Below are 25,696 nucleotides of genomic sequence, written 5' to 3' on the forward strand. Positions count from 1 at the left end.
ATGACTCCAAATATACTTACTTATAGGTAAGAAAGGTCTATACATGGTGTAAAAATATTCTAGTGAACGATCTTATTCCTTAAATGTAATATTGTGACCATAAGATGAATTTCTTTCAATTAGTGACCTATTAAATAATATTAAACAATATTAAATACAATTAGTGTCTATTGATTATATTTTATTGTAAATATTAAATTAAATAAGTGAACTTACTTCAAGTATAGGAAGGTGGTCATACCATAGCCTCCATATGTGAATATGAACCCTCGTATATAGGAAACTATTATAAAATATATTTAATATTAATCAATAATGAATAATATATAAGAATAATGAAATTAAATATACTAATATTTACTCACATAATGAATCAATCTCCACTGGTGCGTGTCATTAAGTGATGAGCCCCTATAAATAATTAACCCTAATCAGTGTTTCTATTAAGAATTGATATCAGAATAATAACGGCCCATAGGTCCAATATTACTTACAAGTCCAGATTTCCCAGAGATGTGCATCAGTCTCTTCCACAAATGTGAATGAGCTCTGTGGGGCAGTCTTGCTCTATTTATACCCAGTGTGATTACCTCACTTTCTTTAGGACTTTCGTCCAATAGGAAATGGGGTAGTGAATAAGGATGCAAATATGATATGAATATACTGAATACTATGTTTAAAATGCTTAACCTAAAGTAATCAGATGGTTAAGTATCCATAATTCTAATGAAACGCTCTCAAAAAGGAATACCAACTGTATTTAACCTCCTTATATAATTCATGACGTCACTTCCGCCTCTTAATCCGAGTGCGGGTGTAAAATGTGCTATTTATCGCCCGCATTTCTGGCTACATGAACCGATCCTAACGGAGACCCTGCTGAGAGGCTTAAAACTAGCGCAAGGACACTCGTCCCTCTGTATACACAGCCCTCGTCAAGAGAGGGCCGTGGTTTGCGTTACACTCGATCGTGGTGGAACGCATGTGACGCGCCGGATGTGGGTCCCATATTGATTGACGGCTTGCGTTCCACCCGTCACCAACTGTGGAACGCAAAGTCCGTACCTGATGCGCCGCTAATCTGGGCCGTAGGAAGGGCACATGTACTGCGCATGTGTCCTCCACTAAACTCTGCGCTGTCATCTGCATCTAATAATAAGAGCTAATCTATGTAAACCCTATACAGAGTCACTGACCCCACGTATATGTAAATAAAGAATTAAACTACTGAAGTAGGAATGACTAAAGATGATTAGTTAATTAATACGGATGTTAAAATAAGAATTTACTTACCGATAATTCTATTTCTCGTAGTCCGTAGTGGATGCTGGGGACTCCGTCAGGACCATGGGGAATAGCGGCTCCGCAGGAGACAGGGCACAAAAATAAAGCTTTAGGATTAGGTGGTGTGTACTGGCTCCTCCCCCTATGACCCTCCTCCAAGCCTCAGTTAGGATACTGTGCCCGGACGAGCGTACACAATAAGGAAGGATTTTGAATCCCGGGTAAGACTCATACCAGCCACACCAATCACACCGTATAACTTGTGATCTGAACCCAGTTAACAGTATGACAAACGTAGGAGCCTCTGAACAGACGGCTCACAACAAATAACAACCCGATTTTTTTGTAACAATAACTATGTACAAGTATTGCAGACAATCCGCACTTGGGATGGGCGCCCAGCATCCACTACGGACTACGAGAAATAGAATTATCGGTAAGTAAATTCTTATTTTCTCTGACGTCCTAAGTGGATGCTGGGGACTCCGTCAGGACCATGGGGATTATACCAAAGCTCCCAAACGGGCGGGAGAGTGCGGATGACTCTGCAGCACCGAATGAGAGAACTCAAGGTCCTCCTCAGCCAGGGTATCAAATTTGTAGAATTTTGCAAACGTGTTTGCCCCTGACCAAGTAGCAGCTCGGCAGAGTTGTAATGCCGAGACTCCCCGGGCAGCCGCCCAGGATGAGCCCACTTTCCTTGTGGAATGGGCCTTGACAGATTTAGGTTGTGGCAAGCCTGCCACAGAATGTGCAAGTTGAATTGTGCTACAAATCCAACGAGCAATCGTCTGCTTAGAAGCAGGAGCACCCATCTTGTTGGGTGCATACAATATAAGCAGTGAGTCAGACTTTCTGACTCCCGCCGTTCTTGAAATATATATTTTCAATGCCCGGACCACGTCCAACAACTTGGAATCCTCCAACTCGTTAGTAGCCGCAGGCACCACAATAGGCTGGTTCAGGTGAAACGCTGACACCACCTTAGGCAGAAAATGAGGACGCGTCCGCAGTTCTGCCCTGTCCGTATGGAAAATCAGATATGGGCTCTTATATGATAAAGCCGCCAATTCTGATACTCTCCTGGCTGAAGCCAGAGCCAGTAGCATGGTTACTTTCCATGTAAGATACTTCAGCTCCACCGATTTGAGCGGCTCAAACCAATGGGATTTGAGAAAATCCAAGACTACATTAAGATCCCACGGTGCCACTGGGGGCACAACCGGGGGCTGTATATGTAGTACTCCTTTTACAAAAGTCTGGACTTCAGGAACTGAAGCCAATTCTTTCTGGAAGAAAATCGACAGGGCCGAAATTTGAACCTTAATGGACCCCAATTTGAGGCCCATAGACAATCCTGTTTGCAGGAAATGTAGGAATCGACCCAGTTGAAATTCCTCCGTGGGGGCCTTCCTGGCCTCACACCACGCAACATATTTTCTCCAAATGCGGTGATAATGTTGTGCAGTCACCTCCTTCCTGGCTTTTACCAGTGTAGGAATGACCTCTTCCGGAATGCCTTTTTCCTTTAGAATTCGGCGTTCAACCGCCATGCCGTCAAACGCAGCCGCGGTAAGTCTTGGAATAGACACGGTCCCTGCTGAAGCAGGTCCCGTCTTAGAGGTAGAGGCCACGGATCCTCCGTGAGCATCTCTTGAAGTTCCGGGTACCAAGTTCTTCTTGGCCAATCCGGAGCCACTAGTATCGTTCTTACTCCCTTTTGCCGTATAATTCTCAGTACTTTTGGTATGAGAGGCAGAGGAGGGAACACATACACTGACTGGAACACCCACGGTGTTACCAGAGCGTCCACAGCTATTGCCTGAGGGTCTCTTGACCTGGCGCAATACCTGTCCAGTTTTTTGTTGAGGCGGGACGCCATCATATCCACCATTGGTTTTTCCCAACGGTTCACAATCATGTGGAAGACTTCTGGATGAAGTCCCCACTCTCCCGGGTGTAGATCGTGTCTGCTGAGGAAGTCTGCTTCCCAGTTGTCCACTCCCGGAATGAATACTGCTGACAGTGCTATCACATGATCTTCCGCCCAGCGAAGAATCCTTGCAGCTTCTGCCATTGCTGTCCTGCTTCTTGTGCCGCCCTGTCTGTTTACGTGGGCGACTGCCGTGATGTTGTCCGACTGGATCAACACCGGCTGACCCTGAAGCAGGGGTTTTGCCAGACTTAGAGCATTGTAAATCGCTCTTAGCTCCAGTATATTTATGTGAAGAGACATCTCCAGGCTTGACCATACTCCCTGGAAGTTTCTTCCTTGTGTGACCGCTCCCCAGCCTCTCAGACTGGCATCCGTGGTCACCAGGACCCAGTCCTGTATGCCGAATCTGCGGCCCTCTAACAGATGAGCACTCTGCAACCACCACAGAAGAGACACCCTTGTCCGTGGCGATAAGGTTATCCGCTGATGCATCTGCAGATGCGATCAGGACCATTTGTCCAGCAGATCCCACTGAAAAGTTCGTGCGTGGAATCTGCCGAATGGAATCGCTTCGTAAGAAGCCACCATCTTTCCCAGGACTCTTGTGCATTGATGCACAGACACTGTCCCTGGTTTTAGGAGGTTCCTGACAAGTTCGGATAACTCCCTGGCTTTCTCCTCCGGAAGAAACACCTTTTTCTGAACCGTGTCCAGAATCATTCCCAGGAACAGCAGACGTGTCGTCGGGGTCAACTGAGATTTTGGAAAATTCAGAATCCACCCGTGTTGTTGCAGCACTAGTTGGGTTAGTGCTACTCCGTCTTCCAGCTGTTCTCTGGACCTTGCCCTTATCAGGAGATCGTCCAAGTAAGGGATAATTAATACGCCTCTTCTTCGTAGAAGGATCATCATTTCGGCCATTACCTTGGTAAAGACCCGAGGTGCCGTGGACAATCCAAACGGCAACGTCTGAAACTGATAATGACAGTTTTGCACCACGAACCTGAGGTACCCTTGATGTGAAGGGCAAATTGGGACATGCAGGTAAGCATCCTTTATGTCCAGGGACACCATAAAGTCCCCTTCTTCCAGATTCGCTATCACTGCTCTGAGTGACTCCATCTTGAACTTGAATTTTTGTATGTACAGGTTCAAAGATTTCAGATTTAGAATAGGTCTTACCGAGCCGTCCGGCTTCGGTACCACAAATAGCGTGGAGTAATACCCCTTTCCCTGTTGTAGGAGGGGTACCTTGACTATCACCTGCTGAGAAAACAGCTTGTGAATGGCTTCCAATACCGTCGCCCTGTCTGAGGGAGACGTTGGCAAAGCAGACTTTAGGAACCGGCGAGGGGGAGACTTCTCGAATTCCAACCTGTAACCCTGAGATACTACCTGCAGAATCCAGGGGTCCACCTGTGAGCAAGCCCACTGTGCGCTGAAATTCTTGAGTCGACCCCCCACCGCTCCTGAGTCCGCTTGTAAGGCCCCAGCGTCATGCTGAGGGCTTTGCAGAACCCTGGGAGGGCTTCTGTTCCTGGGCAGGGGCTGCTTGCTGCCCTCTCTTACCCCTTCCTCTGCCCCGAGGCAGATATGACTGTCCTTTTGTCCGCTTGTTCTTATAGGACCGAAAGGACTGCGGCTGAAAAGACGGTGTCTTTTTCTGTTGGGAGGGGGTCTGAGGTAAAAAAGTGGATTTTCCGGCAGTTGCCGTGGCCACCAGATCCGATAGACCGACGCCAAATAATTCCTCCCCTTTATACGGCAATACTTCCATATGTCGTTTGGAATCCGCATCACCTGACCACTGTCGCGTCCATAAACTCCTTCTGGCAGATATGGACATCGCATTTACTCTCGATGCCAGAGTGCAAATATCTCTCTGCGCATCTCGCATATAAAGGAAAGCATCCTTTAATTGCTCTATAGTCAATAAAATACTGTCCCTATCCAGGGTATCAATATTTTCAGTCAGGGAATCCAACCAGACGACCCCAGCACTGCACATCCAGGCTGAGGCGATGGCTGGTCGCAGTATAACACCAGTATGTGTGTATATACTTTTTAGGGTAGTTTCCAGTCTCCTATCCGCTGGATCCTTGAGGGCGGCCGTATCAGGAGACGGTAACGCCACTTGTTTTGATAAGCGTGTGAGCGCCTTATCCACCCTAGGGGGTGTTTCCCAGCGCGCCCTAACCTCTGGCGGGAAAGGGTATAATGCTAATAACTTTTTTGAAATTAGCATTTTTCTATCTGGGTTAACCCACGCTTCATCACATACATCATTTAATTCCTCTGATTCAGGAAAAACTACAGGTAGTTTTTTCACCCCCCACATAATACCCCTTTTTGTGGTACTTGCAGTATCAGAGATATGCAAAGCCTCCTTCATTGCCGTGATCATATAACGTGTGGCCCTACTTGAAAATACGTTTGTTTCATCACCGTCGACACTAGATTCAGTGTCTGGGTCTGTGTCGACCGACTGAGGTAAAGGGCGTTTTACAGCCCCTGACGGTGTCTGAGACGCCTGGGCAGGTACTAACTGGTTTGCCGGCCGTCTCATGTCGTCAACTGATTTTTGTAATGTGCTGACATTATCACGTAATTCCATAAACAAAGCCATCCATTCCGGTGTCGACTCCCTGGGGGGTGACATCACCATTATCGGCAATTGCTCTGCCTCCACGCCAACATCGTCCTCATACATGTCGACACACACGTACCAACACACAGCAGACACACAGGGAATGCTCTTATCGAAGACAGGACCCCACTAGCCCTTTGGGGAGACAGAGGGAGAGTTTGCCAGCACACACCCAAGCGCCATAATATATATGGGAACAACCTTATATAAGTGTTGTTCCTTATAGCAGCTTAAATATATCCAATATATCGCCAAAAAATGCCCCCCCTCTCTGTTTTACCCTGTTTCTGTAGTGCAGTGCAGGGGAGAGTCCTGGGAGCCTACCTCACAGCGGAGCTGAGCAGGAAAATGGCGCTGTGTGCTGAGGAGAATAAGCCCCACCCCCTATTTCGGCGGGCTTTCCTCCCGTAGATTTAGATGACTGGCATGGGTTAAATACATACATATAGCCTTAATGGCTATATGTGATGTATTCTTTTGCCATAAGGTATTAAAATATTGCTGCCCAGGGCGCCCCCAGCAGCGCCCTGCACCCTCCGTGACCGCTTGGTGTGAAGTGTGTGACAACAATGGCGCACAGCTGCAGTGCTGTGTGCTACCTTCATGAAGACTGAAGAGCCTTCTGCCGCCTGTTTCCGGACCTTCAATCTTCAGCATCTGTAAGGGGGGTCGGCGGCGCGGCTCCGGGACGAACCCCAGGGTGAGACCTGTGTTCCGACTCCCTCTGGAGCTAATGGTGTCCAGTAGCCTAAGAATCCAATCCATCCTGCACGCAGGTGAGTTGAAATTCTCTCCCCTAAGTCCCTCGATGCAGTGAGCCTGTTGCCAGCAGGACTCACTGAAAATAAAAAACCTAAAAAACTTTTCTAAGCAGCTCTTTAAGAGAGCCACCTAGATTGCACCCTGCTCGGACGGGCACAAAAACCTAACTGAGGCTTGGAGGAGGGTCATAGGGGGAGGAGCCAGTACACACCACCTAATCCTAAAGCTTTATTTTTGTGCCCTGTCTCCTGCGGAGCCGCTATTCCCCATGGTCCTGACGGAGTCCCCAGCATCCACTTAGGACGTCAGAGAAAGTATAATACCTTGTTCCTTCTATATCTTTACAATAGTCAATGGTACATTAAGCAGGATGACATAATATATACCAGACAAGTGCAATATGTTACAGCAATATGTACTTCATTATAAAAAGGCAACAACATCCACATTTTCATTTAATCCATTAGGGGATAAAGTATTCAAAGTGTAAATCCAATACGTCTCCCTTCTGGACAATAGTAAATCCCTATCCCCACCTCTCGCATTAGATTTAATATGTTCCAGCACCCCAAAAGTCAATTCGTTAACATTAGAATTATGGTGTTCTAAAAAATGACGTGGTAAGTTCTGTGACAAGACTTTATTTTTAATGCTCCTAAAATGTTCCTGAATACGGATTTTCACTTTTCTCTTAGTCTTAACCCACATAGGAAAATTTACATGAACACTCAATTCTATATATAACATAATCCGTGTAACATGTAACCCTATCTCTCAGAGTATACAATCTTCCATCATCTTGTTTAATCTGTGACAAATTATTTCTCATAAATTTGCAACAAATGCACTGGTTACAGGGGAAACATCCCCACCTGTTTCCTAAAAAGTCTGTCGAAGTTGAATTTGAATCCTTGGTATTTTTCAATTTACTGGGTGCCAGTACACTTTTGAGATTAGGGGCTTTTCTATAGACCATTTTCAGATTGTTGGGAAGGTTAGGACCCAATATGGGATCTTTTTTTAAAATATCCCAATGTTTGAACATAATTTTCCTAATTTTCTGGTATATCTTTATTATATTGAGTAATAAAGGGACAAATGAGTTTTTCAGAACTGAACTTAGGAGGTCTATGCATTAGAAGTTCATCTCTATTTCGATGGGAGGCCTTTAATTGAGCGGCCTCCAGTGAAATTGGATCATATCCTCTTTCCACAAACCGTTTAAAAATCGTTGTAGACTGTATCCAATAATTCTCCAAACTACTACAATTTTTTCGTAACCTTACAAATTGTGAATGGGGAACACTATTTTTCCAAGTAGAATGGTGACTGCTATTATATGGGATGTAGCTATTTGCATCTACATCTTTAAAATAGGTCTTTGAAGTGATTTGGCCCATAGGATTACCCTCTAGAACCAGGTCTAGATAATCAATTTTCACAGGGTCCGTCTTAAATGTGAAACTTAAATTATAATCATTCATGTTGAGGTAGTTATTAAAATTGACTACGTCTTCTTGACTCCCTTCCCAAATGAATAGAAGATCATCTATGTATCGCTGGAATAATTTAATATGATGACTTTCATAGATGGTATTATATACATATTTATCCTCCAATTCTCCCATAAATATGTTGGCATATGCGGGGGCAAATTTGGTCCCCATGGCTGTTCCTTGCCTTTGTAAATAATAAATGCCATCAAATTCGAAAAAATTATGTTCTAATATAAATGTAATACAATCCAGGATAAACCTGACAAATAGATCTGTATTGGCTGCATCTTTGGTGAGTATATTTCTGACTGCCTCTAATCCCTTTTGATGAGGGATAGAGGGCTATAACGCCTGTACATCTACAGTTATCCATCTATAGTTATCATTCCAATTTAAATTCTCTATGAGTCTAAGGACACTTGTAGAATCTTTCAAATGAGATCTATTTTGTTTCACATACGGTTGTAATTTGATATCGACATAATGAGATAAGTTAGCCGTCAGGGAATCAACCCCTGCTATGATGGGACGACCAGGGGGATTCATTTTATCTTTGTGAACTTTTGGTAACTGGTAAAAAAATGGGCATGATGGGGTACCTTTTAAATAGAAAGTCAAATTCTTTTTTACTCAGCAGCCCATCCTTATTCGCTTTGTTAAGTAGTACATAGAGATTCTCTTGGAATTCAATAGTAGGGTCTTTTTCCAGCTTAACATAAGTGGAGGTATCATTAAGAATCTTATATGATTCTTCTTGATAAGAGGATTTATCAAGAAGGACTACCGCCCCCCCTTTATCAGCTGACTTGATTATTAACTCCTTATCTTTACTGATCGTCTTCAAGGCATATTTTTCTTGCGTACTAATATTAGTGTTAAATCTACTATCAGATGGTTTAATATTACAAAAATCGTTCTTCACTGATTCATAAAAGATGTCAATATAGCTACCACGAGATTCAACCGGATAAAATTTAAACGGAAGTGATACCACTGGTTTAACTTTGGGTACATAAGCAAGTTTGGGAACAGGATTTTTAAGGAAGTGCCTCTGTATCGTCAAATTCCGAACATACTTATTCAAATCGATAAATATATCAAATTTATTGACACTGGCTTTAGGTGCAAACTTGAGGCCTTTTTCTAATAACGTGTTCTCGGCTGTGGAAAGTGTTTTCTTGGATAAATTGATAATTCCTGTCTCACATTTGACTGGGACGTTTGGATTGCTCTTTTTTTGGGGGTGTGATTTCCTACCTCCTCTCTTTCCCCGTCTTCCTCTCGAAACCCTCTTTTGATACCGTGGGGGGGGACTTTCTCCTGTCTCTCCTCGATGTTCCGTTTTGGGGGAGCATTTTGGGTATCTCGATAACCTAAAATATGTTTAGAGGTAGAGGGGGAAGGAGACCTAAAATTATCATATCGATTGTGATGAGAAGGGATACGATCTCTTGATTGATAAGAAGAAAATCTTCTCTGACGTCTAGATGGATACCTCTGATAAATAGAATTCTGATTATCATAAGTGGGTTTAGAATACTGTCTCCTTGGTTTCCTATAGGGGGATCTAAAATTAGTTCTACCCCTCTGAGTGTATGCAACTTCTTGCCACTCTTGGTGGTTGCGTTCTAAAGCAAGGACATCAAGGTTTAGGTGTCCTTGCTTTAGAGTTCAGATCCCAACGCGTTTCGTCCTTGTTAGGACTTCATCAGGGGATATCAACAAATAGCTGGTTGATGGTGGAGAAGAATGAAGAAGACAACAATTTATCCACTATAATATATAGTTCATGATTACAGCGAACAGCCAGTACATAATTTCAAAAGGTCATATTCATAAATGATGTTAGACATATTGGCATTCGGAGTAAATAAAAATCAATTAGATACAATGAAAACTGTATGTACTCAATTAGCAGGCTACCAGTTTATTATTACCGAAAGCTGAAATAATTAAAAAATTATTTGAATAAAAGACACCTTTTGTTGGTATCTAATTAACAATACAACATTTGTACACACAATTTAGAATAAAGAAGGAAAGAGGTATGCATACCATGACTCCTCAAGGACCACACGATGAATAACGTGATTTACTTGTAGTTAGTTTTAATGACCTATAATGTGATCAATAAATTATTAGAACTAGTTTAGAGTGATATTAAGTCAAATCCTTATTAGATCGAAGTAATGAGATGACTCCAAATATACTTACTTATAGGTAAGAAAGGTCTATACATGGTGTAAAAATATTCTAGTGAATGATCTTATTCCTTAAATGTAATATTGTGACCATAAGATGAATTTCTTTCAATTAGTGACCTATTAAATAATATTAAACAATATTAAATACAATTAGTGACTATTGATTATATTTTATTGTAAATATTAAATTAAATAAGTGAACTTACTTCAAGTATAGGAAGGTGGTCATACCATAGCCTCCATATGTGAATATGAACCCTCGTATATAGGAAACTATTATAAAATATATTTAATATTAATCAATAATGAATAATATATAAGAATAATGAAATTAAATATACTAATATTTACTCACATAATGAATCAATCTCCACTGGTGCGTGTCATTAAGTGATGAGCCCCTATAAATAATTAACCCTAATCAGTGTTTCTATTAAGAATTGATATCAGAATAATAACGGCCCATAGGTCCAATATTACTTACAAGTCCAGATTTCCCAGAGATGTGCATCAGTCTCTTCCACAAATGTGAATGAGCTCTGTGGGGCAGTCTTGCTCTATTTATACCCAGTGTGATTACCTCACTTCCTTTAGGACTTTCATCCAATAGGAAATGGGGTAGTGAATAAGGATGCAAATATGATATGAATATACTGAATACTATGTTTAAAATGCTTAACCTAAAGTAATCAGATGGTTAAGTATCCATAATTCTAATGAAACGCTCTCAAAAAGGAATACCAACTGTATTTAACCTCCTTATATAATTCATGACGTCACTTCCGCCTCTTAATCCGAGTGCGGGTGTAAAATGTGCTATTTATCGCCCGCATTTCTGGCTACATGAACCGATCCTAACGGAGACCCTGCTGAGAGGCTTAAAACTAGCGCAAGGACACTCGTCCCTCTGTATACACAGCCCTCGTCAAGAGAGGGCCGTGGTTTGCGTTACACTCGATCGTGGTGGAACGCATGTGACGCGCCGGATGTGGGTCCCATATTGATTGACGGCTTGCGTTCCACCCGTCACCAACTGTGGAACGCAAAGTCCGTACCTGATGCGCCGCTAATCTGGGCCGTAGGAAGGGCACATGTACTGCGCATGTGTCCTCCACTAAACTCCGCGCTGTCATCTGCATCTAATAATAAGAGCTAATCTATGTAAACCCTATACAGAGTCACTGACCCCACGTAAATGTAAATAAAGAATTAAACTACTGAAGTAGGAATGACTAAAGAGGATTAGTTAATTAATACGGATGTTAAAGTATAATACCTTGTTCCTTCTATATCTTTACAATAGTCAATGGTACATTAAGCAGGATGACATAATATATACCAGACAAGTGCAATATGTTACAGCAATATGTACTTCATTATAAAAAGGCAACAACATCCACATTTTCATTTAATCCATTAGGGGATAAAGTATTCAAAGTGTAAATCCAATACGTCTCCCTTCTGGACAATAGTAAATCCCTATCCCCACCTCTCGCATTAGATTTAATATGTTCCAGCACCCCAAAAGTTAATTCGTTAACATTAGAATTATGGTGTTCTAAAAAAATGACGTGGTAAGTAATGTGACAAGACTTTATTTTTAATGCTCCTAAGATGTTCCTGAATACGGATTTTCACTTTTCTCTTAGTCTTACCCACATAGGAAAATTTACATGAACACTCAATTCTATATATAACATAATCCGTGTTACATGTAACCCTATCTCTCAGAGTATACAATCTTCCATCATCTTGTTTAATCTGTGACAAATTATTTCTCATAAATTTGCAACAAATGCACTGGTTACAGGGGAAACATCCCCACCTGCAGTGGCAAACGCAGGATTTGCATGGGGGGGTTTCCAGAACTGGGCGGAGCCAATCACGGGGGTGGGGACTGAGGTGACCCAGTATATGCTGGGTCCGTAAAACTAGTGTGTGTGTGTGTGTGTGTGTGTATATATATATATATATATATATATATATATATATACATACACATATACATATACATATATCTACACACACATATATATATATATATATATATATATATACACATACACACACACACACATACATACATATACACGGGTGGTCTTCAGTATGCCGGCGGTCGGGCTCCCGGCGACCAGCATACCGGCGCCGGGAGCCTGACCGCCGGCATACCGACACTTATTCTCCCTCGTGGGGGTCCACGACCCCCCTGGAGGGAGAATAGAATAGTGTGGCGCGCGTAGCGTGGCGAGCGCAGCGAGCCCGCAAGGGGCTCATTTGCGCTCGCCACACTGTTGGTAAGCCGGCGGCCGGCCTCCCGGCGCCGGTATGCTGGTCGCCGGGAGGCCGGCCGCCGGGAGATCGTAGTGAACCCATATACACATATACATAGCATATTAAACATGCATACATATATATACACACACATACAGTACACATATATATACACATGTGTATATATATATATATCATATGTGTGTGTGTGTGTGTTTATATGTATGTATGTATATACATGTGTATATATGTAGGCACATGGATATATATATGTACTATAATTAAAATAAAGTAAACTTTTATTGCACTTGCAAGTGCCACCAGGAAGACAGCAGGCTGCAGAGGACGCTAGACAGTCATTAATAATACTCATGCAGCTAAAAAAAAAAAAAAAAAAATGTTTTTTTTTTTTTTTTTTAGTGGAGGGGGTTTCTGGGTACTCGGAAACCCCCCCTGGGTGCGCCACTGACCTGTTTCCTAAAATGTCTGTCGAAGTTGAATTTGAATACTTGGTATTTTTCAATTTACTGGGTGCCAGTACACTTTTGAGATTAGGGGCTTTTCTATAGACCATTTTCAGATTGTTGGGAAGGTTAGGACCCAATATGGGATCTTTTTTTAAAATATCCCAATGTTTGAACATAATTTTCCTAATTTTCGGGTATATCTTTATTATATTGAGTAATAAAGGGACAAATGAGTTTTTCAGAACTGGACTTAGGAGGTCTATCCATTAGAAGTTCATCTCTATTTCGATGGGAGGCCTTTAATTGAGCGGCCTCCAGTGAAATTGGATCATATCCACTTTCCACAAACCGTTTAAAAATCGTTGTAGACTGTATCCAATAATTCTCCAAACTACTACAATTTTTTCGTAACCTTACAAATTGTGAATAGGGAACACTATTTTTCCAAGTAGAATGGTGACTGCTATTATATGGGATGTAGCTATTTGCATCTACATCTTTACAATAGGTCTTTGAAGTGATTTGGCCCATAGGATTACCCTCTAGAACCAGGTCTAGATAATCAATTTTCACAGGGTCCGTCTTAAATGTGAAACTTAAATTATAATCATTCATGTTGAGGTAGTTATTAAAATTGACTACGTCTTCTTGACTCCCTTCCCAAATGAATAGAAGATCATCTATGTATCGCTGGAATAATTTAATATGATGACTTTCATAGATGGTATTATATACATATTTATCCTCCCATTCTCCCATAAATATGTTGGCATATGCGGGGGCAAATTTGGTCCCCATGGCTGTTCCTTGCCTTTGTAAATAATAATTGCCATCAAATTCGAAAAAATTATGGCCCTCATTCCGAGTTGTTCGCTCGCAAGGCGAATGTAGCAGAGTTACACACGCTAAGCCGCCGCCTACTGGGAGTGAATCTTAGCTTCTTAAAATTGCGACCGACGTACGCGCAATATTGCGATTACAAACGAGTTAGCAGTTTCAGAGTAGCTCCAGACTTACTCTGCCTGTGCGATCATTTCAGTGCTTGTCGTTCCTGGTTGACGTCACAAACACACCCAGCGTTCGCCCAGGCACTCCCACCGTTTCCCCGGCCACTCCTGCGTTTTTTCCGGAAACGGTAGCGTTTTCAGCCACACGCCCCTGAAACGCCGTGTATCCGCCCAGTAACACCCATTTCCTGTCAATCACATTACGATCGCCGGAGCGAAGAAAAAGCCGTGAGTAAAAATACTTTCTTCATAGTAAAGTTACTTGGCGCAGTCGCAGTGCGAACATTGCGCATGCGTACTAAGCGGATTTTCACTGCGATGCGATGAAAAATACCGAGCGAACAACTCGGAATGAGGGCCATAGTTCTAATATAAATGTAATACAATCCAGGCTAAACCTGACAAATAGATCTGTATTGGCTGCATCTTTGGTGAGTATATTTCTGACTGCCTTTAATCCCTTTTCAGTGGCACACCCAGGGGGGTTTCCGAGTACCCAGAAACCCCCCTCCACTAAAAAAAATTTTTTTTTTTTTTTTTTTAGCTGCATGAGTATTATTAATGACTGTCTAGCGTCCTCTGCAGCCTGCTGTCTTCCTGGTGGCACTTGCAAGTGCAATAAAAGTTTACTTTATTTTAATTATAGTACATATATATCCATGTGCAAACATATATACACATGTATATACATACATACATACATACATACATATAAACACACACACATATGATATATATATATAAATGTGTATATATATATGTGTACTGTATGTGTGTGTACATATATATATATGTATGCTTGTTTAATATGCTATGTATATGTGTATATGTATGTGTGTGTGTGTATGTATATATATATATGAATATATATATATATATGTGTAGATATATGTATATATATATATATACACACACACACACACACACACACACACACACACACACACACACACACACACACTAGTTTTATGGACCCAGCATATACTGGGTCACCTCAGTCCCCACCCCTGTGATTGGCTCCGCCCAGTTCTGGAAACCCCCCCATGCAAATCCTGCGTTTGCCACTGCCTTTTGATGAGGGATAGAGGGCTATAACGCCTGTACATCTACAGTTATCCATCTATAGTTATCATTCCAATTTAAATTCTCTATGAGTCTAAGGACACTTGTAGAATCTTTCAAATGAGATCTATTTTGTTTCACATACGGTTGTAATTTGATATCGACATAATGAGATAAGTTAGCCGTCAGGGAATCAAACCCCGCTATGATGGGACGACCAGGGGGATTCATTTTATCTTTGTGAACTTTTGGTAACTGGTAAAAAAATAAGATTTTACTTACCGATAAATCTATTTATCATAGTCCGTAGTGGATGCTGGGGACTCCGTCAGGACCATGGGGAATAGCGGCTCCGCAGGAGACAGGGCACAAAAGCAAGCTTTTAGGATCACATGGTGTGTACTGGCTCCTCCCCCTATGACCCTCCTCCAAGCCTCAGTTAGGTACTGTGCCCGGACGAGCGTACACAATAAGGAAGGATCTTGAATCCCGGGTAAGACTCATACCAGCCACACCAATCACACCGTACAACTTGTGATCTGAACCCAGTTAACAGTATGATAACAAAGAAGTAGCCTCTAAAAAAAGATGGCTCACAACAATAATAACCCGATTTTTGTAACAATAACTATGTACAAGTAATGCAGACAATCCGCACTTGGGATGGGCGCCCAGCATCCACTACGGACTATGAGAAATAGATTTATCGGTAAGTAAAATCTTATTTTCTCTAACGTCCTAGTGGATGCTGGGGACTCCGTCAGGACCATGGGGATTATACCAAAGCTCCCAAACGGGCGGGAGAGTGCGGATGACTCTGCAGCACCGAATGAGAGAACTCCAGGTCCTCCTCAGCCAGGGTATCAAATTTGTAGAATTTTACAAACGTGTTCCCCCCTGACCACGTAGCTGCTCGGCAAAGTTGTAAAGCCGAGACCCCTCGGGCAGCCGCCCAAGATGAGCCCACCTTCCTTGTGGAATGGGCATTTACAGATTTTGGCTGTGGCAGGCCTGCCACAGAATGTGCAAGCTGAATTGTACTACAAATCCAACGAGCAATAGTCTGCTTAGAAGCAGGAGCACCCAGCTTTTTGGGTGCATACAATATAAACAGCAAGGCAGACTTTCTGACTCCAGCCGTCCTTGGAATTATATATATATATATATATTTTCAGGAAGTGCAGAAATCGACCTAGTTGAAATTTCTTCGTGGGGCCTTCCTGGCCTCACCCACGCAACATATTTTCACCACATGTGGTGATAACGTTGTGCGGTCACCTCCTTCCTGGCTTTGACCAGGGTAGGTATGACCTCTTCCGGAATGCCTTTTCCCTTAGGATCCGGCGTTCAACCGCCATGCCGTCAAACGCAGCCGCGGTAAGTCTTGGAACAGACATGGTACTTGCTGAAGCAAGTCCCTTCTTAGCTCCCGAGGCCATTAGTCCTCTGTGAGCATCTCTTGAAATTCCGGGTACCAAGTCCCTCTTGGCCAATCCGGAGCCACGAGTATAGTTCTTACTCCTCTACGTCTTATAATTCTCAATACCTTGGTTATGAGAAGCAGAGGAGGGAACACATACACCGACTGTTACACCCGCGGTGTTACCAGGACATCCACAGCTATCGCCTGAAGGTCTCGTGACCTGGCGCAATACCTGTCCCGTTTTTTGTTCGGGCGGGATGCCATCATGTCCACCTTTGGTCTTTCCCAACGGTTCACAATCATGCGGAAAACTTCCCGATGAAGTTCCCACTCTCCCGGGTGGAGGTCGTGCCTGCTGAGGAAGTCTGCTTCCCAGTCGTCCACTCCAGGAATGAACACTGCTGACAGTGCTATCACATGATTTTCCGCCTAGCGAAAAATCCTTGCAGTTTTGCCACTGCCCTCCTGCTTCTTGTGCCGCCCTTTCTGTTTACGTGGGCGACTGCCGTGATGTTATCCCACTGGATCAATACCGGCTGACCTTGAAGCAGAGGTCTTGCTAAGTTTAGAGCATTATAAATTTGCTCTTAGCTCCAGTATATTTATGTGGAGAGAATTCTCCAGACTTGATCACACTCCCTGGAAATTTTTTCCCTGTGTGACTGCTCTCCAGCCTCTCAGGCTGGCCTCCGTGGTCACCAGCACCCAATCCTGAATGCCGAATCTGCGGCCCTCTAGAAGATGAGCACTCTGTAATCACCACAGGAGAGACACCTTTGTCCTTGGATATAGGGTTATCCGCTGATGCATCTGAAGATGCGATCCGGACCATTTGTCCAGCAGATCCCACTGAAGAGTTCTTGCGTGAAATCTGCCGAATGGAATCGCTTCGTAATAAGCCACCATTTTTACCAGGACTCTTGTGCAATGATGCACTGACACTTTTCCTGGTTTTAGGAGGATCCCGATTAGCTCGGATAACTCCCTGGCTTTCTCCTCTGGGAGAAACACCTTTTTTTTTTTTTTTTTGGACTGTGTCCAGAATCATCCCTAGGACCAGCAGACGTGTCGTCGGAACAACTGCGGTTTTGGAATATTTAGAATCCACCCGTGTTGTCGTAGAACTACTTGAGATAGTGCTACTCCGACCTCCAACTGTTCTCTGGACCTTGTTCTTATCAGGAAGTCGTCCATTTTCTTTGAAGACGAATCCTCATTTCGGTCATTACCTTGGTAAGGACCCGGGGTGCCTTGGACAATCCAACGGCATCGTCTGAAACTGATAGTGACAGTTCTGTACCACGAACCTGAGGTACCCTCGGTGAGAAAGGCAAATTTTTGGGACATGGAGGTAAGCATCCCTGATGTCCCGGGACACCATATAGTCCCCTTCTTCCCGGTTCGCTATCACTGCTCTGAGTGACTCCATCTGGATTTGAACTTTTGTAAGTGTTCAAATATTTCAGATTTAGAATAGGTCTCACCTAGCCTTCTGGCTTCAGTACCACCATATAGTGTGGAATAATACCCCTTTCCTTGTTGTAGGAGGGGTACTTTGATTATCACCTGCTGGGAATACAGCTTGTGAATTGTTTTTAATACTGCCTCCCTGTCGGAGGGAGACATTGGTACAGCAGACTACAGGAACCTGCGAGGGGGAAACGTCTCGACATTCCAATCTGTACCCCTTGGATACTACTTGTAGGATCCAGGGGTCCTGTACGGTCCCAGCGTCATGCTGAGAACTTGGTAGAAGCGTTGGAGGGCTTCTGTTCCTGGGAATGGGCTGCCTGCTGCAGTCTTCTTCCCTTTCCTCTATCCCTGGGCAGATATGACTCTTATAGGGACGAAAGGACTGAGGCTGAAAAGACGGTGTCTTTTTCTGCAGAGATGTGACTTAGGGTAAAAAACGGTGGATTTTCCAGCAGTTGCCGTGACCACCAGGTCCCATGGACCGACCCCAAATAACTCCTCCCCTTTATACGGCAATACATCTTTGTGCCGTTTGGAATCTGCATCACCTGACCACTTTCGTGTCCATAAACATCTTCTTGCAGATATGGACATCGCATTTACTCTTGATGCCAGAGTGCAAATATCCCTCTGCGCATCTCGCATATATAGAAATGCATCCTTTAAATGCTCTATAGTCAATAAAATACTGTCCCTGTCAAGGGTATCAATATTTTTAGTCAGGGAATCCGACCAAGCCACCTCAGCTCTGCACATCCAGGCTGAGGCGATCGCTGGTCGCAGTATAACACCAGCATGTGTGTGTATACTTTTTAGGATATTTTCCAGCCTCCTATCAGCTGGCTTCTTAAGTACGGCCCTATCTGTAGATGGTACCGCCACTTGTTCTGATAAGCATGTGAGCGCCTTATCCACCCTAAGGGGTGTTTCCCAACGCGCCCTAACTTCTGGCGGGAAAGGGTATACCGCCAATAATTTTCTATCGGGGGAAACCCACGCATCATCACACACTTCATTTAATTTATCTGATTCAGGAAAAACTACAGGTAGTTTTTTCACATCCCACATAATACCCTTTTTTGTGGTACTTGTAGTATCAGAAATATGTAACACCTCCTTCATTGCCCTTAACGTGTGGCCCTAAAGGAAAATACGTTTGTTTCTTCACCGTCGACACTGAAATCAGTGTCCGTGTCTGGGTCTGTGTCGACCGACTGAGGTAAATGGGCGTTTTACAGCCCCTGACAGTGTTTGAGACGCCTGGGCAGGTACTAATTTGTTCGCCGGCCGTCTCATGTCGTCAACCGGCTTGCAGCGTGTTGACATTATCACGTAATTCCATAAATAAGCCATCCATTCCGGTGTCGACTCCCTAGAGAGTGACATCACCATTACAGGCAATTTGCTCCGCCTCCTCACCAACATTTTCCTCATACATGTCGACACACACGTACCGACATACAGCACACACATAGGGAATGCTCTGATAGAGGACAGGACCCACTAGCCCTTTGGGGAGACAGAGGGAGAGTTTGCCAGCACACACCAAAACGCTATAATTATATAGGGACAACCTTTATATAAGTGTTCCTCCCTTATAGCATTTAATATATATTCATATCGCCAAATCAGTGCCCCCCCTCTCTGTTTTAACCCTGTTTCTGTAGTGCAGTGCAGTGCAGGGGAGAGCATGGGAGCCTTCCCACCAGCATTTCTGTGAGGGAAAATGGCGCTGTGTGCTGAGGAGAATAGGCCCCGCCCCCTTTTCAGCGGGCTTCTTCTCCGGAGTTTGTGATATCTGGCAGGGGTTAAATACATCCATATAGCCTCAAGGGCTATATGTGATGTATTTTTCGCCATACAGGTATTATACATTGCTGCCCAGGGCGCCCCCCCCCCCGCGCCCTGCACCCTCCGTGACCGCTGTGTGAAGTGTGCTGACAACAATGGCGCACAGCTGCAGTGCTGTGCGCTACCTGATGAAGACTGAAAGTCTTCTGCCGCCTGGTTCCGGACCTCTTCAATCTTCAGCATCTGCAAGGGGGGTCGGCGGCGCGGCTCCGGGACGAACCCCAGGGCGAGACCTGTGTTCCGACTCCCTCTGGAGCTAATGGTGTCCAGTAGCCTAAGAAGCCAATCCATCCTGCACGCAGGTGAGTTCACTTCTCTCCCCTAAGTCCCTCGATGCAGTGAGCCTGTTGCCAGCAGGACTCACTGAAAATAAAGAACCTAAAAACTTTTCTAAGCAACTCTTTAAGAGAGCCACCTAGATTGCACCCTGCTCGGACGGGCACAAAAACCTAACTGAGGCTTGGAGGAGGGTCATAGGGGGAGGAGCCAGTACACACCATGTGATCCTAAAAGCTTGCTTTTGTGCCCTGTCTCCTGCGGAGCCGCTATTCCCCATGGTCCTGACGGAGTCCCCAGCATCCACTAGGACGTTAGAGAAAAGGGCATGATGGGGTACCTTTTAAATAGAAAGTCAAATTATTTTTTACTCAGCAGCCCATCCTTATTCGCTTTGTTAAGAAGTACATAGAGATTCTCTTGGAATTCAATAGTAGGGTCTTTTTCCAGCTTAACATAAGTGGAGGTATCATTAAGAATCTTATATGATTCTTCTTGATAAGAGGATTTATCAAGAAGGACTACCGCCCCCCCTTTATCAGCTGACTTGATTATTAACTCCTTATCTTTACTGATCGTCTTCAAGGCATATTTTTCTTGCGTACTAATATTAGTGTTAAATCTACTATCAGATGGTTTAATATTACGAAAATCGTTCTTCACTGATTCATAAAAGATGTCAGTATAGCTACCACGAGATTCAACCGGATAAAATTTAAACGGAAGTGATACCACTGGTTTAACTTTGGGTACATAAGCAAGTTTGGGAACAGGATTTTTAAGGAAGTGCCTCTGTATCGTCAAATTCCGAACATACTTATTCAAATCGATAAATATATCAAATTTATTGACACTGGCTTTAGGTGCAAACTTGAGGCCTTTTTCTAATAACGTGTTCTCGGCTGTGGAAAGTGTTTTCTTGGATAAATTGATAATTCCTGTCTCACATTTGACTGGGACGTTTGGATTGCTCTTTTTTTGGGGGTGTGATTTCCTACCTCCTCTCTTTCCCCGTCTTCCTCTCGAAACTTTTTTTTTATACCGTGGGGGGGGGGGGGACTTTCTCCTGTCTCTCCTCGATGTTCCGTTTTGGGGGAGCATTTTGGGTATCTCGATAACCTAAAAAATGTTTAGAGGTAGAGTGGGAAGGAGACCTAAAATTATCATATCGATTGTGATGAGAAGGGATACGATCTCTTGATTGATAAGAAGAAAATCTTCTCTGACGTCTAGATGGATACCTCTAATAAATATAATTCTGATTATCATAAGTGGGTTTAGAATACTGTCTCCTTGGTTTCCTATAGGGGGATCTAAAATTAGTTCTACCCCTCTGAGTGTATGCAACTTCTTGCCACTCTTGGTGGTTGCGTTCTGATTGGTATATTTTATTTCGATCAGCTTTAGTATTGGACCAATCATGAATATTGCCTCTGTTGTAATCATCTTTATCCCAAATAAATTTCCTTTGTTTTCTGTTAATAATTTCACTTTCTACATTATCTAATTTAGACAGTAATTTGTTAGAGTCTGACTTAAACTCTTCACTGTTGTTAAACCTTTCCATAGTAGATTCCAATGTGGATATAGCTTCATCTAATTTAATGAGTTCCTTCTTACGTTCTTTGACAATGAGGCCCATCAGTCTAGTGGAGCAGTCATCAAGGACGGCATTCCACTCAGACAGAAAGTCCTCATTGTCTTGGCCATAGGTAGGTGATTTAATAATTATCAATCCCCTCGGTATTCTTCCCACTTCAATATATTTCTCCAAAGTAATAATGTCAAACCATCCTTTCATTTCTTTAATAGATAATTTCTCCATATTATTTAAATGGCTAAAATAATCCTCCTCATTCTCCTCCATTAATTCTGATTGATTGTCATCTAAAAACATACACTTAACTTTTTGAGACCTGTCCAATCTATCCTTAAATACAGGCATTTTGGCGCTGCAGTTTCGGGTTACCTGGCAACAAAAATACAATACACACAAATGTACCCAAAACTGCGCTGACAAGGGGGGCTGCACTTGTGGAATAACCCTTTTGCCAGTTAAGGGTTCACAATCAACATATACAACAAAATTCCAAGTGCGCACAACAAATTTTTCTTAAATAAAATAACTGACTGTCAATTAATATACAACCAACAACCATAAAAATTCACAATAATTTATTAAAAGCAGTTCATTGGACATGTATAACCTCTAGCAGAATAACATCAAGGTTTAGGTGTCCTTGCTTTAGAGTTCAGAGCCCAACGCGTTTCATCCTTGTTAGGACTTCATCAGGGGATATCAACAAATAGCTGGTTGATGGAGGAGAAGAATGAAGAAGACAACAATTTATCCACTATAATATATAGTTCATGATTACAGCGAACAGCCAGTACATAATTTCAAAAGGTCATACAGGTTGAGTATCCCATATCCAAATATTCCGAAATACGGAATATTCCGAAATACGGACTTTTTTGAGTGAGAGTGAGATAGTGAAACCTTTGTTTTTTGATGGCTCAATGTACACAAACTTTGTTTAATACACAAAGTTATTAATAATATTGTATTAAATGACCTTCAGGCTGTGTATATAAGTTGTATATGAAACATAAATGAAATGTGTGAATGTAGACACACTTTGTTTAATGCACAAAGTTATAAAAAATATTGGCTAAAATTACCTTCAGGCTGTGTGTTTAGGGTGTATATGTAACATAAATGCATTCTGTGCTTAGATTTAGGTCCCATCATCATAAGATCTCATTATGGTATGCAATTATTCCAAAATACGGAAAAATCCGATATCCAAAATACCTCTGGTCCCAAGCATTCTGGATAAGGGATACTCAACCTGTATTCATAAATGATGTTAGACATATTGGCATTCGGAGTAAATAAAAATCAATTAGATACAATGAAAACTGTATGTACTCAATTAGCAGGCTACCAGTTTATTATTACCGAAAGCTGAAATAATTAAAAAATTATTTGAATAAAAGACACCTTTTGTTGGTATCTAATTAACAATACAACCTTTGTACACACAATTTAGAATAAAGAAGGAAAGAGGTATGCATACCATGACTCCTCAAGGACCACACGATGAATAACGTGATTTACTTGTAGTTAGTTTTAATGACCTATAATGTGATCAATAAATTATTAGAACTAGTTTAGAGTGATATTAAGTCAGATCCTTATTAGATCGAAGTAATGAGATGACTCCAAATATACTTACTTATAGGTAAGAAAGGTCTATACATGGTGTAAAAATATTCTAGTGAACGATCTTATTCCTTAAATGTAATATTGTGACCATAAGATGAATTTCTTTCAATTAGTGACCTATTAAAATAAGATTTTACTCACCGGTAAATCTATTTCTCGTAGTCCGTAGTGGATGCTGGGAACTCCGTAAGGACCATGGGGAATAGACGGGCTCCGCAGGAGACTGGGCACTCTAAAAGAAAGATTAGGTACTATCTGGTGTGCACTGGCTCCTCCCACTATGACCCTCCTCCAGACCTCAGTTAGGATACTGTGCCCGGAAGAGCTGACACAATAAGGAAGGATTTTGAATCCCGGGTAAGACTCATACCAGCCACACCAATCACACCGTATAACTCGTGATACTACACCCAGTTAACAGTATGAAATATAACTGAGCCTCTCAACAGATGGCTCAACAATAACCCTTAGTTAGGCAATAACTACATACAAGTATTGCAGACAATCCGCACTTGGGATGGGCGCCCAGCATCCTCTACGGACTACGAGAAATAGATTTACCGGTGAGTAAAATCTTATTTTCTCTGACGTCCTAGTGGATGCTGGGAACTCCGTAAGGACCATGGGGATTATACCAAAGCTCCCAAACGGGCGGGAGAGTGCGGATGACTCTGCAGCACCGAATGAGAGAACTCAAGGTCCTCCTCAGCCAGGGTATCAATTTTGTAGAATTTAGCAAACGTGTTTGCCCCTGACCAAGTTGCAGCTCGGCAAAATTGTAAAGCCGAGACCCCTCGGGCAGCCGCCCAAGATGAGCCCACTTTCCTCGTGGAATGGGCTTTTACTGATTTAGGATGCGGCAATCCAGCCGCAGAATGCTCCGGCTGAATTGTGCTACAAATTCAGCGAGCAATATTCTGCTTAGAAGCAGGAGCACCTATTTTGTTGGGTGCCTACAGGATAAAAAGCGAGTCAGTTTTCCTGACTCCAGCCGTCCTGGAAATATACATTAAGGCCCTGACTACGTCCAGTAACTTGGAATCTTCCAAGTCCCTAGTAGCCGCAGGCACTACAATAGGTTGGTTCAAGTGAAAAGCTGATACCACCTTAGGGAGAAACTGGGGACGAGTCCTCAATTCTGCCCTATCCATATGGAAAATCAGATAAGGGCTTTTACATGACAAAGCCGCCAATTCTGACACACGCCTGGCCGAAGCCAAGGCCAATAACATGACCACTTTCCACGTGAGATATTTCAAATCCACAGTTTTAAGTGGCTCAAACCAATGTGATTTTAAGAAACTCAACACCATGTTGAGATCCCAAGGTGCCACAGGAGGCACAAAAGGGGGCTGAATATGTAGCACTCCCTTTACAAATGTCTGAACTCCAGGCAGTGAAGCCAGTTCTTTCTGGAAGAAAATCGACAGAGCCGAAATCTGGACCTTAATGGAACCCAATTTTAGGCCCATAGTCACCCCTGACTGTAGGAAGTGCAGAAAACGACCCAGCTGAAATTCCTCTGTTGGGGCCTTCCTGGCCTCACACCACGCAACATATTTTCGCCAAATACGGTGATAATGGTTTGCGGTTACTTCTTTCCTGGCTTTTATCAGCGTAGGAATGACTTCTTCCGGAATGCCCTTTTCCTTTAGGATCCGGAATTCAACCGCCATGCCGTCAAACGCAGCCACGGTAAGTCTTGGAACAGACAGGACCCCTGCTGTAGCAGATCCTGTCTGAGCGGTAGAGGCCATGGGTCCTCTGATATCATTTCTTGAAGTTCTGGGTACCAAGCTCTTCTTGGCCCATCCGGAACCACGAGTATCGTTCTTACTCCTCGTTTTCTTATTATTCTCAGTACCTTTGGTATGAGAGGCAGAGGAGGGAATACATAAACCGACTGGTACACCCACGGTGTCACTAGAGCGTCCACAGCTATTGCCTGAGGGTCCCTTGACCTGGCGCAATATCTAGTTTTTTGTTTAGGCGGGACGCCATCATGTCCACCTGTGGAATTCCCAACGGTTTACCAACAGTTGGAAGACTTCTGGATGAAGTCCCCACTCTCCCGGGTGTAGGTCGTGTCTGCTGAGGAAGTCTGCTTCCCAGTTGTCCACTCCCGGAATGAACACTGCTGACAGTGCTAAGACGTGATTTTCCGCCCATCGGAGAATCCTTGTGGCTTCTCCCATCGCCATCCTGCTTCTTGTGCCGCCCTGTCGGTTTACATGGGCGACTGCCGTGATGTTGTCTGATTGGATCAGTACCGGCTGGTTTTGAAGCAGAGGCCTTGCCAGACTTAGGG

General features: G+C 43.1%; 1 long non-coding RNA gene across 3 annotated transcripts in view; it reads right to left on the reverse strand.

The window, feature by feature from the left end:
- Positions 1-25,696, reverse strand: part of LOC134945129 (uncharacterized) — a 155,256-nt gene that overhangs the window by 30,853 nt on the left and 98,707 nt on the right. Inside the window, exons 2-7 of one of the 3 annotated variants that reach the window (XR_010182050.1) lie at positions 22,367-22,469; positions 10,536-10,730; positions 10,340-10,446; positions 10,181-10,241; positions 217-283; positions 27-127 (exon numbers count right to left, since the gene is read on the reverse strand). The exons of the other annotated variants lie outside the window; for them this stretch is intronic. This is a non-coding gene — a long non-coding RNA (uncharacterized LOC134945129). Of the gene's footprint in view, positions 1-26; positions 128-216; positions 284-10,180; positions 10,242-10,339; positions 10,447-10,535; positions 10,731-22,366; positions 22,470-25,696 lie in introns of those variants that run through there. 3 annotated transcript variants of the gene reach the window in all.

The sequence above is a fragment of the Pseudophryne corroboree genome, chromosome 7, assembly GCF_028390025.1.
Source record: "Pseudophryne corroboree isolate aPseCor3 chromosome 7, aPseCor3.hap2, whole genome shotgun sequence".
Taxonomy (NCBI): Eukaryota; Metazoa; Chordata; class Amphibia; order Anura; family Myobatrachidae; genus Pseudophryne; species Pseudophryne corroboree.